Source organism: Sinocyclocheilus grahami, unplaced genomic scaffold, assembly GCF_001515645.1.
Source record: "Sinocyclocheilus grahami isolate Dianchi unplaced genomic scaffold, SAMN03320097.WGS_v1.1 scaffold47.1, whole genome shotgun sequence".
NCBI classification, from domain to species: Eukaryota; Metazoa; Chordata; class Actinopteri; order Cypriniformes; family Cyprinidae; genus Sinocyclocheilus; species Sinocyclocheilus grahami.
In genome coordinates, this window is record NW_015505226.1 from 1,714,398 (window position 1) to 1,724,698 (window position 10,301).

Genomic DNA, 10,301 nt, shown 5'->3' on the forward strand with positions numbered 1-10,301 from the left:
TCTCTGTGCCTTGCCCTGGACTTTTATGTCACTTCCTGTCTCCCGTGGTGTTTGTAGTCAGTTTGTAGTCCGTTTGTTCATTGGTTCCCCTTGATTAGTCTCCCCAGGTGTCTTATCTTGTTAAGCTTGTTAACCCCCTGTGTGTATATATAGCCCTAATTTTTCTTTATTTCCTTGTGAGTTGTTGAATGGAATGGTTGTGTTTGCCAGTCATTCTGTTCTTTGTTCCCTTTGGTTTTTGCCTTATTGTTTGTTGTAGTTTTTCCATGAAATACCAGCACATAGATCCTTGCCTCTGATTGTTTTCTGCAGCTTCTCCACAACGTTACAGTTTATCAATGCCATGTCTCTTTGACTAGTGCATCTTTGATCCTATATTTAGTATTTAAGTAAAATACTTAAGTACTGTTAAAATCAGATACTCTAAGACTTTTACTCAAGTTGTTTTGGAATTGGTGACTTGTAACGTGTAGTGGAGTAATTTTCACTGTAAGGTATCTGTACTTTTACTCAAGTTAAGTTTTAAGGTACTCATTACACCTCTGTTAATATGGAAGTCCACTGAGGCCATGTTCCCTACATTTGATAACTGAGACAGAAGATGCAGTGCATTTGTTTGAAATAAAAGAGAGTGAATCAATGATAAAAAAAAAACTTATGATAATTAAAAAAACAAATAAAAAAACGTATCCACGGTATGATATGAGAAGCATGAAAGTAATACAGGTGTCATGAACAAATGGGTCCTCGCTCAAATGCATCAGTTTCCGAAAGAGCACACTGATATACAATGCTGCCAAAGATGACTGAAAATGAGTGACCGCTGAATGCAGCAACAGACGAGTATATCAGAAACGAGTATTGCAGAGAGCATTACAATAATAATGATTAACATATTGAGACATTTGTTTTATTTCGGTCAGCATCCATAAAATGGAAACTATCATCAGGCATCATATCCAGTGTATCATTTAGTAGTATAGCATAAATATCCTTTGGCTAGGCTTGGCCTAGGGTAGCGCCATGTTTAATTTTTTACATGAACAAAAACGAGGCTGTGATGGATAGAGCTATATTGTGTACAGTAGAGCTACTGTTGTTTAACAACATATCAATTGTTCAACAGATGAAGCATATTCAGAGAAGTGAACAAATACTCCATTAAACAGTTTGAAAGTTGTGAATTTTGAAAGTTACATGTGATCTATACAACTATACTCAAGAGCCAGTTGAATGGGAAGAGAAACCTTTAAAGGGTGTCCAATCCTGCTCCTGGAGGGCCACTGTCCTGCAGAATTTAGCTCCAACCCCAATTAAACACAACTAAACCAGCTAATCGAGGTCTTAGGCATACTAGAAACTTCCAGGCAGGTGTGTTGAAGCAAGTTGGAGCTAAACTCTGCTTTAGAGCATGTTTGCCAGTCATCCAATTCCACTAAAAGAAAACTTCTCAAAATCCATAGAGCATTCACCTTAAATCCATGCAGCATCTAGAATCTTTTCTGTTGTAAGTCAAGTCAAGTCAAGTCACCTTTATTTATATAGCGCTTTTAACAATACAAGTAAGTGCTATGTATTGGGACAACTCCAGCCTTGGGAGGTTAAAATCAGGGCCATAGCTGGGGTATGCAGGTCCCTGGTGCAGGTTGAACCTGTAAGCCCTATTTAAATTGTGTAAATAGCACAAGTAAATAAAGAGAACAAAGATACAAATTAAACAGTGCTTTAGTTTTTTTGTTTTTTAAGTTTTGTATGTATTAAGGTACAGAAACTAGATAATAAAAAAAGCATTGCATAGCCTTCACTGTATAAATTAAATATGTAAGTGCTATGTATTGGGACAACTCCAGCCTTGGGAGGTTAAAATCAGGGCCATAGCTGGGGTATGCAGGTCCCTGGTGCAGGTTGAACCTGTAAGCCCTATTTAAATTGTGTAAATAGCACAAGTAAATAAAGAGAACAAAGATACAAATTAAACAGTGCTTTAGTTTTTTTGTTTTTTAAGTTTTGTATGTATTAAGGAAGTTGCAAAGACTAAAGTCTCAAACATTGCATAGCCTTCACTGTATAAATTAAATATATTTAATGCTTGTTAAAGTCCAGTCCGTCAACTGTCCCGAGCATCTTTCACGCTGGCCCCTAACAGCCGTGGGCCCCTAGAAATCGTCACTTCCTTTCTTCCCTGCTAGCAATTGCCCTGGTTAAAATATTCACATGGTGGAAAAAATAACAAGTTAAATGGATTATATTCACAATAAAAAATTAATGTTATCACCGTAGGTTGTGTAACTTCCTGGTACTGAGTCAATCATTTTCATTTCATAAATTTCAGATAATTTCTATTGCTTGCTACTTCCTTATTAAAGACCATGATCTCATCCTGAATCATATCATGAACTACCTTTCTAAAAAGCTCCTCCGCTACTAAGTCAGTCATTAACCATTTTTTCTAAACTTTAACAGCTATTGTAGTGAAAAATTCTGGTGGCAGCAGTCCTTTGTGGCTTGTGGCTTGTTGGTTTATTGTTAGTGAGATGTTACGTGCAGGAGCTGTAGTGATGATTTATTATGTCCTTGCTCCTACAGTTACCTCGAAATTGAATACAGCAGTGATATTTGCTGATGTACATAGCCTACTGAAGTTAAACTGAAGTTTAGTTTTTTAATAAGCTCATGTTTTATGAGATTTTTAATAATGGTGGGACACTAAACAAAATCATTTCCTAAACCTTTTATTGTATTAATTGTGAATACTATTATTATAAGATATTGCATGTAAAAATTCAAGTAGTAATATCACTTACTGATGTCACTCACACATCCTCACAGATGAAGTAAAATGTGATTTTTTTTATAGCCTCCAGACTGTGCACTGAACAAATTTACAAAAAGAACAAATATTTAAATATTAAATATAGACAGAATCAAGGTAAAATAACAAAAGAGCTCACTCATTCCACTGAAAAGTTTGTACATTTATTAATGTTCGCCAATGACTTATAGATACATTTAACATTGTAAAACAACAGGATTTTTGAGTTTTTTTTGAAGGGGTCATATGATGCGATTTCAATTTTTCCTTGCTCTTTGAAGTGTTTCAAGCTCTTGGTGCATAAAGAAGATCTGTAAAGTTGCAAAGACTAAAGTCTCAAATCCAAAGAGATATTCTTTATAAAAGTTAAGAGTCAGCCACGCCTACCTAAAACGGCTCGTTCTAACACGCCCCCACATATCTACGTCACGATGTGGGAAGATTTACATAACGCCGCCCAAATGTTCACGCAAAGAAAGAAGGCGTAACGTTTATTCTCACTGTAGTTTTGTTGTTGCCGCCGCCATTTTTTTAAAGACGCTGTGTGCTTCGTTGTAAAAGCGAAACTACTTTGTTTACCGTTCTCAAGCCCGCCCGCCTCTGCTCACTCTAACCCTCTGGCCGTTCCTCACGCTAGCCCCCGGCCTCTGCTCACTGTAGGCAGCCGTGTGTGGCGCTGTTTCATTTTGAAAGCAAAACTACTTTGTTTGGCTTTCCAAAAATGGGCACGACTAGAAATCAGTGGTTAGGTTGTATTTACAACACTGTTCCAGAACACTTCAACCCAAATATTCAGATGTGTGCAGCACATTTTATGGAGGACTGTTTCCTGATCCTGGTAGAGTAGACTACAATGCCGGCTGTTCTGACTTAAAGACTGTAAGATTGAGTTTTTATATTTTATATATTTAAAGCGAGTTTTTTGGGCAGTGTAGAGTATTTAGTTCTGTGTAGAGTACTTGTTGTTTGTCATTTCTCCGATCACAAATGCAGACATGGTTTTATGTTTACATGGCGCGATGCAACGATTGAGTTTTTATATTTTATATATTTAAAGCGAGTTTTTTGGGCAGTGTAGAGTATTTAGTTCTGTGTAGAGTACTTGTTGTTTGTCATTTCTCCGATCACAAATGCAGACATGGTTTTATGTTTATGCGGCGCGATGCAACGCAACGTGTAAAAAGACAGTATAAGTCATTATAATCCATAATTGTGTCCCCACTGGATGCAACGAATGCCTCGTTTATAATGGGTTTTCATGTTTTTGAATCATCGCTCCGGTCTGACAGGGCATCTTCACAGTATGGTAAGGGGCGTAACATTTCCGTCACACGCTTGAGGTATTCGGCCAATCATACTGGATCGCACTGGATAGCTGGCCAATCACAGCACACCTCGCTTTTCAGACCGATGAGCTTTGTAAAAACCGACGCGTTTCAGAAAGGCGGGGAATGGAGGAGAAACAATAATGTACAGTATGTGGAAAATAATGTTTTTTTTTTACCTTAAACCACATAAACACATTTCATTACATCAAATACACAAAATAATGTTCTTTTTAGCAGCATCATATGACCCCTTTAAAATTTGTTCATCAGTGCTGTTCATCATAGGCATGGCTGAACTGTTCATACTTTGAAAAACCTTTATATGTGTGTGTGTGTGTGTGTGTGTGTACAGGTTTTTCTATACTGGTGGGGACTTAAACCTGAATACACACCAACTCATGGGGACTTGTGTCACCGTGGGGACCTAAATTGAGGTCCCCATGGGTACAGAAGCTTATAAATCATACAGAATTAGTTTTTTTCTGTCTGTCTGTCTGTTTGGTATAATGAGTAAATGTTTTCTTAGAAACATGACATCTATGCTCAAGTTTTGAACATGTCAGTCAGTTTCATCAAAGCAGTCCCTCAACATCTCAACAGCTTTCACTGACCAAAGGTTATCAGTAATCAATGAGTTTGAAGATGTAAAACAACGTCCCCTGTTGGTGTCATTTATTACAGCAAGAGGCTTCACAAGCCAGATGATGCCAAGTATTTATTTAATCATTAATACAGATACATATTACAGACAAGACTGAAATTATATTATCACTTACTGCTGATATTTTGTAATCCAAATATATTGTTATTTTGTATATTAGATTGATTTGAAAATCAAGTTACATTTTTGACACATTTAATTTGAAATCTTTAGTCTCAATAGAGAAATTAATTAAAATGTGAGTAATTTTGTGCTGATTTAAAAATGTACTTGCACAGCTTATATAATGTTTGAAGAAACTGAAAACATTGGTGAGCCGTGTAGAAGCTTATGCCAACCAAGAGTTACCATCTGTGATCCCCTGCAGAGACACAAAAACAAACAGAGCTGAAGGACTTCTGGTCTTTTAGGATACTATTTGACTTCTGTTCTTTTGTTATTTACTGTTTCAGTGATTTGAGTATTATTTAAAAACAAAAAACATCATAAACAATTGCAAGTGTATTTGTGTATGTATTTGGACTTACTGCATTGCCTTGCATAATCCCTATATGAGTTTATGCGGCAGCGAGGATTGCAGTTGCAGCGGTTGTTGATGTTGAATCTCTCACCATTTTTTTTGTGACAAGAGATTGAGGCATTTGAACACAAAAACATTTGAACAAGCATCATGCAGAGAAGTGAGAGATGTTAAAAAGGCATAAATGTGTACAAGTGTGTGTGAGAGAGCTACACTGATTGGGAGGAGGTCTTAGGGTAGTAGTTGTTCTTGAAGTAGCAGAAAATCATGAGGTAGTAGAAGTTGTTGAGGTAGCAGAAATAGGTGATGCAGTAGAAGCAGTTGAGGTATCAGAAATCGGTGAGGCTGTAGAAACAGATTGGCATGTACTTGATGGGTTGTAAATAACAAATCCCGGCAGATTCTGGCCAGTCTTGTTTGTGATCCAACTCTGATACTGTGACACGCAGGTGTAAACACCAGGTGCATTGGGTTCAGCACAGCCATAACCCCTGCTGGTGATACCAGACTGAACCCACACTGAACACTGCTTGCTCACCATTGGACAAACCCAGAATCCCCCTACAGAAAGACAGAGAGAAGGAGTTTTTCTTTAAAAAAATATGTTAGAAGAACCTAATGGCCTTTCAGACATGCAGCATGTTTTGCACACTTACTAATAATCTGGATGTCTGTTGTACCTGGCAGGTGTCTCTGCCTCCCTCCATTAAACCACACATCATGTTGCTGGTAACAGATCCAGAACCCAGAAGAGCATTACACTGATCAGTAGCTCAGTAGATCATTGGCTCACTGAACACCAAAAACACACACAACCATCAATTAGTGATTTTAGAAGGAGATTTACAAGTGAATGAATGAGTTTATACACGTTTGTACCCCCAGACTGAATATTTCTCCAGCATGTGACCCAGCTGCTGGTTCCAGAAGGGAAGCTGCTGTTCAGGCCCGCCAGACATACGGGTCTAATGTATTCATTAAAGGTGACAGCGGAGGACAGGCGGAGCAGAGCAATGTCATTGTCGCTGCTTTGACTGTTGTAGGAGAGGTGAACGATGACTGAGGAGACGTTTCTACTGATTTCATATAGGTATTGACTACCTGCTGTATTCTCTTTCCCAGGTACACAAGCAGACTGGATGCGCTGATACTGAAAACAGGTGAAAGTGAAGAAAATAATTAATCAATAGTGTAAAACAGCCTCAGTGTCACAAATTCGGTCCATGGACTTTCGTTTATTCACCACCAGAGGTCACCCTTTCCTTTACATTGAATCTCGCACAACACAAACTGTTGCATAGCACCCCGGACTACATATCCCATCATTCATTGCATGGTTTGCAGTCTGCACTGACTGCACTCATTGCACACAGCTGTTTCTAATCACCTCACTCACTATATGACACCCACTCTAACCACCTTTCTCTGCTGAGTATTGTTTAGCCTGTACCCCTTTCCGAGTCTCCGTGTTTTCCTTGGTTTGCCTTGCCTGTTTCTGCGGTATCTGATCTTTGCCTGTTTTCCTGGATTTTTCCCTCTCGTCTCGCCCCTGTGATTCTGTCTGCCGATCGGTGACCTATGCTAGCCCTAGGACTATTATTTTGTTTTGCCCGCCATATACCTGTTTGCCATTGTTTGACCCTGCCTGTTTACCACGTCTCTTTAAATAAAAGCTTGCAGATGGATACACATGTCTCACGTCTCGTCAGCCCCATTATACTCCGAGCCTGTGGTTTGGATGAATATTTCAATATTGATGTGAATCTTACCCAGGTAAACAGTGAGCTGCCGGCAGCACCCATTCACTGTTGATGAGGGAGCCTCCACAAAAATGATATTCAAAGTTGGAGCTGTGCAGACTGACCTGCCACGGCCACGAACCCTCAGAGGCATCCACACCACCCACAATACGGGTGTTTAGAGGGGCTTGTCCACAAACTATGAGAGAAATAGAGAGATTGCTCACATGTGCAATTCTGTAAAACTGTGATTCATATGAACATATGAAGAATGAGACATGCTCTTTCCATTCAGCGGAGAAAGTGAACCTGCAGTGGAAGAGACATAACTGTAGCATGTAGCTCACAATGTAACTGATGTGCTACACCTAGTAATGATGTTCAGTATGGGCCAATTGATCAGAAGAAAGGAACGTCTACTGGAGAGAGGATATGATGCTACTGGTGAGTGAATAGTCAACACAGTTGAATTCTGATTCATATAAGAATTTATATTGATAAAAGAAATTCTCTCTTTGTAGTTTGTTTCAAGTAGAAGAATCACAAATTAACAATTAATTGATAGTACCTGAACAGTTGTCACAAATTATTCTGTTGTCTCTTATAGGACCAAAAATTTAACAGTTCAACAACCTCGCGCACTTCACACAGTGTGACAAAATAAATTCTCAAAAACAATACTGTGTCTGTTTCTTTCAAATGAATTCACAACAGTAAACTCTTCAACAAAACATTACATTCAAATACCCAAATATGCAAAAAAGAATTGTAATTGTATGTTCAATTTAACTCAAAATACAGAAAATAAATGTAGATAACACATTTCCTTTCAAAACTTAACAGTATATTCAACAATATTGATTGAAAACACAAGAAATAATGAATTGATTCATTTGAACAAGTTCGTGAATCAAACGACCCAATTGATCCAAGTTCGTGAATCAAATGATTCAGTTCAGAGAGTCGAACACTCGTTCGATCAGTTCAAGCTCAAAAGATGAATCTCTTCGTTTCAGAAGCAAAAATCAAACAAATTCGAAGTATCAGAGTCTTTCGTGTCCAAAAGAACCAGAACAATTTGAATTCTCCTACCAGTTGATGGTTTCAAATCACAGTTCAAAGCTAGCCTACGTGGGCAGCTCGCCATTTGTGCACATGTAATCGCGTACGAACCCAGATGATTCCACACCAAAGGATTACGTTTGGCACAAAACAGGAAACTCTCGCAGGAGATCATGTTCATAGAAAGAAACAGAAAAAAAACCCCCAGCCAGAGCAGAATAAAATGATATATTCTCATAAGGAAGATTAATCATAGGGCTTCAACACTCTGGAATCCGCTCCGTCAATACTCCTCCGATTTTAACTTCACTCTTCTCTCTCTTTCTGATGACAACATCTCAGGCTGACACATCGACTTTGAAAGTTCCACTTTTCAAGTGCACTCAATCACATTTATCGTTAGATCAATGTTTAACGCAGGGAGAAGCGCTCCGTGCTGCTGTTTCATTTATTTTGCTCTCGTCTCTCTCTCTGCTGAAAGCAGCAGGCTTATGAATGTGGTGCTAACACTGGCTCTTAGGAAAGTCAGTCACCGAAATGAGAGCAGTGATTGGACAAAACTCCTTCTGGAACTCTTTTTTTCTTTTCTTAGCTTTCTTCAACTTAATTTTTAAATAATTTTTCATCTTCTAACTGGTAAACTGGTTACCCAGGTTACATAACAGCACACATTAAACAGGAAGGAGTTCATGGACATCCAGCTATGTGTGACATCCTCTAACTAATTAACTTAATGAAATTATCCCACATGAACCAGAGCCGAAGCAGAAACATGTAGTGCTGATGAAGTTTCAAGCAAGTAAAAGTCCTTACCTTGAACACATAAGAGCAGGGCCAAACACGTTAACCTCCACATTTTCACAAACCGCCTCTTCTCTTGCAGAATGGATGGAGATGGTGGATTTGGTTCTCTTTGCTCTCACAAACCCTTTATATATTCACTTCTCCAGTCTCTGCTCGCCATTCAACTAATCACTTTAATGTCACACTAATCCGTTTTTATTATTATTTTTGCTCCTCACCCTGTTTTCATAATGCAGATCTGTTAAACATATATTCTAGAACTAAATTCACATCTTAAATGCAAGTTTGTTTTCAGACATTAAGCGTTTTGTTAATCTCAGTCTTAGTTTCACAGGGTGTTCATAGTTCACCCAAAAATGCATAATTTACTCACCCTCATGTTGTTACAAACCTGTTTGACTTTCAACAGTGGAACACAAAAGATGACGTTAGGAATGACACAGCAGTCCCCATTCACATTTCACCATTCACTGCATGGAAAAAAGACACTAAACGTGGGGAAAAATGTGAACTATACATTTAAGAACAGTGGAAACTTTTTGTGTACACTTTATTTCACAGTAGGTGTATTTACAGAACCTGTTTTCATAATGCAGATCTGTTAAACATATATTCTAGAACTAAATTCACATCTTAAATGCAAGTTTGTTTTCAGACATTAAGCGTTTGGTTAATCTCAGTCTTAGTTTCACAGGGTGTTCATAGTTCACCCAAAAATGCATAATTTACTCACCCTCATGTTGTTACAAACCTGTTTGACTTTCAACAGTGGAACACAAAAGATGACGTTAGGAATGACACAGCAGTCCCCATTCACATTTCACCATTCACTGCATGGAAAAAAGACACTAAAGGTGGGGAAAAAGGTGAACTATACATTTAAGAACAGTGGAAACTTTTTGTGTACACTTTATTTCACAGTAGGTGTATTTACAGAAGTAATTACTGGTAGTATACGGTAACTACATGGGTTAAGGTTAGGTTCAGGGGTAGATTCAGGGTTAGTGCCTAGTTATTACCCAGTTATTGTAATTGCTATAATAAGTACATAATATGTACATGAGGAACAAGAGTGTAAAATAAAGTGTTACCAACTTTTTTTTTTAAGATTTAAAGGAAAATAAAATAATTAATGGCAAAAGATTATACTAGAAGTAGATGCAAATAGATAGGTTGCTCCTGATGTCACACATAACAGAAACACTTCTGTTCTCTTCTATGTAGATCGGTTATTTTTCAAATGGTTTTTTTCAGCCCTACTTTGTTACAAAAATAATAGAAATTACATTTGAAATCCAGTGCAAGTTTTCTAATATTCATTTTTTTGTAATTCTTGAATAATTAAATGATCCAAATATACATTTGCAATCTAGTA

At 37.8% G+C, this 10,301-nt stretch overlaps 1 pseudogene; it reads right to left on the bottom strand.

The window, feature by feature from the left end:
- Positions 1–5,573: 5,573 nt before the first annotated feature.
- On the bottom strand, positions 5,574–8,978 carry LOC107582833 (trypsin-like; annotated as a pseudogene).
- Between the last annotated feature and the right edge of the window lie 1,323 nt (positions 8,979–10,301).